This window comes from Oryzias melastigma, linkage group LG9 (genome assembly GCF_002922805.2).
Source record: "Oryzias melastigma strain HK-1 linkage group LG9, ASM292280v2, whole genome shotgun sequence".
Classification (NCBI taxonomy): domain Eukaryota; kingdom Metazoa; phylum Chordata; class Actinopteri; order Beloniformes; family Adrianichthyidae; genus Oryzias; species Oryzias melastigma.
The window spans coordinates 29,578,328-29,583,902 of NC_050520.1; the positions used below are offsets into that span (position 1 = coordinate 29,578,328).

A 5,575-nucleotide genomic window follows, 5' to 3' on the forward strand; every position below is an offset into this window, starting at 1 on the left:
GCTGGATTCCCTTTCCACAAGGCTTCTCCATCTGTGTGTTCTGCTCCCTCCTCTTCCAAACCTCATTAATCCACCCTTTAATAATTTTTTTACTCTTCGAATTGCCACAGCTTTTTTTTTCTCACCTTTTGACCAAACTCCACAAAACTGAGTACCTTCACAAACTTCATAAAAAAGTTTCCATGGACTTGGGTCAAAAGCCTTTTGACTGCAAGTTGTTTGTGTAATTTCTTGTGAAGAAACACAAAATGTTTTGGGTTAAAAATTGCAAGGATTTGCTGCCAAAAAAAGAGAGTATTTCAAAATATACCGTCTCTGAGAACTGACCTACCACTACAGTGTTTTTGTGCAGCTTCCATGCAGCAGCCTTGAGTCTATTCAACTTTAATGCTCCCGTATGACGGTGTTTTCTGGGTCACGTTCATCGTTGTCAGGCACACAGTCCTTTTTTTACTTACCTTGGACAGGGTTCCTACAAGATAAATGCAAGACATTTTGAAGGTCCCTCAGGGGATAATTAAACCTTTATTTGATCAGAAATGAAAAACATACAAAAATGTAGACTTGGGTATAAATACAATAGATAATTTAGTATATTCCCAAAAAGTCTATGTACCACTCTCAAAGGAGGGCTACAGTTAAGACTCAAAACTGGGCCAGTATTAGGTTCGGGTATAAGAATATTTGTCAAACATGTACTTTGAAGAATCCTGGGAGAATACTTCAGATCATGGAATAGTATGAATGTGCTGGCCGATTATAAAATGGACATACATAAACTTTACACAAAATAAAAAATAAAATCCTTATTTTGGCTTAATCTTGTTAAAAAAATGTTTCCAACCTCAGTTTTGTTCAAGTAATTTTTTTCAATCTCTGGTTTGAGTTTTAAATTCTAGTTTGTTTCTGTTTTAAATTCTTTTTGTCCCAAATTTAAGTTTTGCTTCTGAATTTATTCAGTTTCTTAAGAGGTTGAAGTTATTTCTGTTTCATATAATTCTGTCTAAATTCAGATTAAGTTTTTCTAATCCTCAAATACTTTTAAAATCATTGTGTCCCATCAAAACAACAATTAACAGTTTTCTTTTATAAAGGCAGAATCCAAATTCTTCCCCCTAGCCCTCCAACTTCTCCCCACCCCTTTAATTGTAGGGACTTTTGGAGAGGTAGAGGTCCCAGAATAGTTTTTAGAAGGGGAATCTAAGGGTGATCTGAGCATTGCGCTGTGCTGCAGGAGAAACTAATTTCTTCACACAAGTGTTTTCCTAAGTAGAGAGGTTTACATTTAAATGTAAATGATGACTTTTATTTTAGCATGACTTTTAAATGTATAAAACTGATGTTATGTATTTTTCTAGAGTGAGAGTGATGTTCGAATTTAAAGACACTATTTTTCCATAACTCTCCGTTTGGATGGCTAAATATAGGGGTGGGAAGAAGCCATAGTGGAAGAATTTTGATTAACCACAAAAAAAAAAAAAAAAAATTAAAATACAATTGAAGGCCAAACTCAACTTGATTTAGTAAAAACTCAGTATAAACCCATAAACCTCAAATGTCAATTTTCCCTTGTGACTTGAAAGTTCAGAGCAGTTTGCTCTCTGTTGTTCTAGGTTCAAATTCAATCACACAGGCACCAAAATGCAAAACTGAAAGTAGGTCGCGGGCCGAACAGGACAAACATTTACTGAATACATACAAAAACAAAATTGATTAAAAAAATTTAAACTTTTAAAACGTAACTATTTTAACATAAATATGAATAAATTCAGACATGAATATTGTTTTAGAATAAATCAACCTAAGCCTTAAATAACTTTCATTTTCTCGCTCTCCATAAAATATATATTCTGTCAATTCTGTTAACTGGGATGTTACAAGATAACATTGGGATGTTAATAACAATAATATACTGTAAAATGATCTGGGGGGCCGGATACATTCAAACTGAGGGCTGGGTCCGGCCACCGGGCCTCAACTCCGACACGCGTTCTAGAGTGTTCTGTTGTTCACTAGAAAGTGAAAGGAGTTCCTACCAGCTCGTTGTTAATAAACTGTACAGTAGAGGGCGTTTTTGCTCTTACCAAGAAGTTCTCTGGATCGTCTTCATTGGTAGCTCGCCATCTTGTTTCCAGCACGAGGTCCCAAAATCCAGGACAGCTCATTCTTCCTCAATCCAACCTTTATGACCAACCATATCAACAGAAAATTACAAATATATATATATATATATATATATATATATATATATATATATATAAAATAATAAAGTTTAATTTGTCTGAATTATGAAACAATTTAACTCAACAAAGTCCTTTGTGACAAGAAAAAAAGATGTTTTCCCAGCAAGGACAGGCAAGGATAAAACACATTAAATCACCATGAGAAAAAACGGGAAAATATCAGAACTTTTATCTATTTTTCATTCCTTTTTTTCCTCTTTTCACAACTCGTAGTACAGCCTGAGCATGAAGACTGAGGTCCAACAGTCCTATTGGCTGTAAGGAGTCACATGGGTCACGTCAGCAGGAATTACGTACCTTTTCAAAATAAATGCTAATCAACTTGTAAAACAAATTAAGACAAGATTCTGAGCTCCTTTTTTCGTATAATTCCAAACAAAACAAAATGACGTGAATTTGAAACAGTTGTGACCCCCATCCCCCCACCCCCCGTTATTTTTAATGATATTTTTTTCTAGTAATTCTATTTTTAAATATGTATTTATATTTGGTAAAGATTACTTTTTAAAAGGCTTTTCTCTACTGGGTTACAATTTACAGTATTTCTTCAACCATTGTACAATTGAATTGTTGAAAAACAATAGAAATTGAAATGTTCCATACTTTCTGTACAGCCTGTTTGATTTGTTTGGTGATCCATTTAATTAGAGATAGAAATAACATGAAATCTGGATAAAAAAAACACGCTTTGATTTGGATTAAAAAATTAATATGTATATATTTTTAAACGGAACATTTTTGAGGTTTTTGTTTCAATTGTGTGGCTTTTGTTTCACAATTTAGAGCCAATTGCACCACTGGGTTGATGTCCTTCTAGGTGTAGCCGGTCGCTCTCTCTCTGAAGGACAGCGCCAGCCAAGTTAATTTGCGTTTTGTGGTTTTTAATGAATGATCGAGTCTCAGACAGGGGTTGCCACCAAAACTGAGGTTTTACTCTGTGAAAACACACAGCACACACACAAAAAAAAATCACAGCTGGTCTCACTTGTCTGCACAACCTACAAGAGGGCAGAAAAAATAAATCACCAAAGTTCGTGAGACCACGTGTGGTAGCACGAACATTGCTGCTAGCATTAGCAGATTTTTAAGTGATGCATGAAAATAAAAAACACATTTCACAAAACTAGAACGAATAAAAATGGCTTAAAGAACATTTTAACAAATCAACAGTCCATTTCCGTGTTTAAAACTTCATGTAAATTAATTTTTCCTTCATAGATAACAAGAGCAAGCCGGCAGCTTACCTCCTCTCAGCCGCTCCCGAAGACTGACGGGAATGCCGCGAACAGAGAGGAAGTAGCGCGACTACCAAAATAAAAGTACCTGGTCTGAACTTTTCAAATTAACAAAATAATGATAGAAATGAAGATTTTGGTTAAATTAATAAAACAAACACACCACATGGGCTACAAAGGCAAAAAGAAAACTTAAACAAATGCCACGTTCATGTGGTGTCGAAATGATCGGGAAAACAAAACTGTCCAAATCAGAAAACACACATGAACATCAGAAAAATAATAAATCTTCCAACACCACATGAATGCAAAATAACTTTCTGCACTTAGACCAGGCCTGGAGTTCCCCGTTCCTTACCTAGTCAAAGGTCAACTTATTTGTTATGTACTCTCTAAATATAATCAACCCAGTTTGGCCAGATTAAATTGTTTATGGGTCTGCATATGCCCACCCCTGCTCTACACTATAATCCAGCGACATAAAAAAAATTGATTTTAACGTTAGGTTTGAAAAGGTTGCAACATGCATCAAGTCACTAGATTACAGTACATTAAAGACAGCAAAATTCCATAATTCAATGACAGAAATTCTTTCAACCTCTTCTGCCTTAAGCAGCAACAAGCCCGAACTGATTACATTTTGAAGAGTTCACAAAAAGTTCTGAGTAGTTTTAATGTTTTGAACAGCAGCAAGTTAGTTTGTTGTCTCAACTCAGTCATTTTGTTTAAAGAAACCTTAGACAGCAACATTTGGACCAGATGGACTCAGACCATGAAAAGGTTCGTCATCCTGTCAGCTGTTTTGCAGCAGCTTTAAATAACCATTGCGATCATAAAAACAGCCTCATTGGGAAAAAAACAAAACTGTAAAGAAGACAATGGTCTGTAATAAAAAGGCTGCTTAGTTTTTAACTGCTTCAATTAATTGAACAAAGAAAATCTATTTTTTAAAAAGAGACTTAATATTAGTATTAGTATTAGTATTAGTATTACTTAGAAAACACAGGAGCCATGTTGCCACAGTTACTAGTGGATTGCTTTTTTCTACTTTCTTCTTAATTCTTGAAAGAAACATTTGTCTGAGCTGGACCTAAATGTAAGAAAGCAGAGGCTGGTTGGCAGAAACTTATATAATTCAATAAATTGAATGAAATTTGCACAGAATAAAATTAAGAAAAAATGACAGAGTTTTAACATAAAAGACTGAAAAGGAACCTAGAAAAAGTTAAAAACTGACAAGACTGAGAATCTGACTACTATAGAGCTATCAGAGATGTTTTTGTGGTGGTGCCTTTTCTAATTTAGTGACTTTCCAAACGTGTTTTCCCTGGTGGAGCCTACTGGGACGCTCACTTCCCTGCCCGTCTTTTTTTGTTTCTGCTGCTATGCTTTACTTCCGTTCGGTGACTTACTTCAGTTTCTAAGTTCTATTCTTCAAGCTCCTGCATTGGTGTCCTTCATGAGCCCATATTTTTCATTTTTGGCATATCAGTTAAGAACTTTAAAAGCTTTATCCTTTGTTCCCAAACCTTTAAAAGCTGGGTAGCCAAAATGGTTATCTTTTTATTTGATCTTTTTTTTATGTATTTTATTGCTATAACATATGGCAGTGGTACCCCCGCCTTTGCACGAATCCCTGTGAGCAGAAAAGCGTCATAAAAGAAACAGAGCTTTTGTTCCTCATCGTGGTGACCCTGAATTTCTCAGGTTGACTCCTGTGAGTGCAGACTTTGCTTTCCTCCTAATTACATCTCTTTTGTAATTATACTTAAATTTTATTTCCCTATTTTTTCACATATTATCAATGTAAAATCTAAATTTCGGAGTAGCAGATTAGCAGAACTAATCATGCATAACTGTGCTGTGTGAATGTCTCCAGACGGCGGTCGTCCAAATTATGCTGCCTGGTAGCCTGGAGGTTTTTATAAAGCGGGACATTCTGCACGCCTGACAACCACATGACCATTTCAAAAAAATCATGAAATCTTGAAATTCACCCGATGTCACCCCATCACACAGTGGCAGTTGTTTTTGTGATAGTAGTGAAAGAACAGAATCTTAGATCTAAATAAGAGAATGTTAGAGTCTTCCATTTTT

The 5,575-nt window shown here is 35.3% G+C and overlaps 1 long non-coding RNA gene across 1 annotated transcript; it reads right to left on the reverse strand.

Annotated features, from left to right (window-relative positions):
* Positions 1-1,789: 1,789 nt before the first annotated feature.
* On the reverse strand, positions 1,790-4,102 carry LOC118599163. Its single transcript, XR_004948462.1, has 3 exons — positions 3,488-4,102; positions 2,085-2,181; positions 1,790-2,012 (listed from the first exon to the last, which is right to left on the reverse strand). It is a non-coding gene; the product is annotated as an uncharacterized LOC118599163 (long non-coding RNA).
* Positions 4,103-5,575: the final 1,473 nt, after the last annotated feature.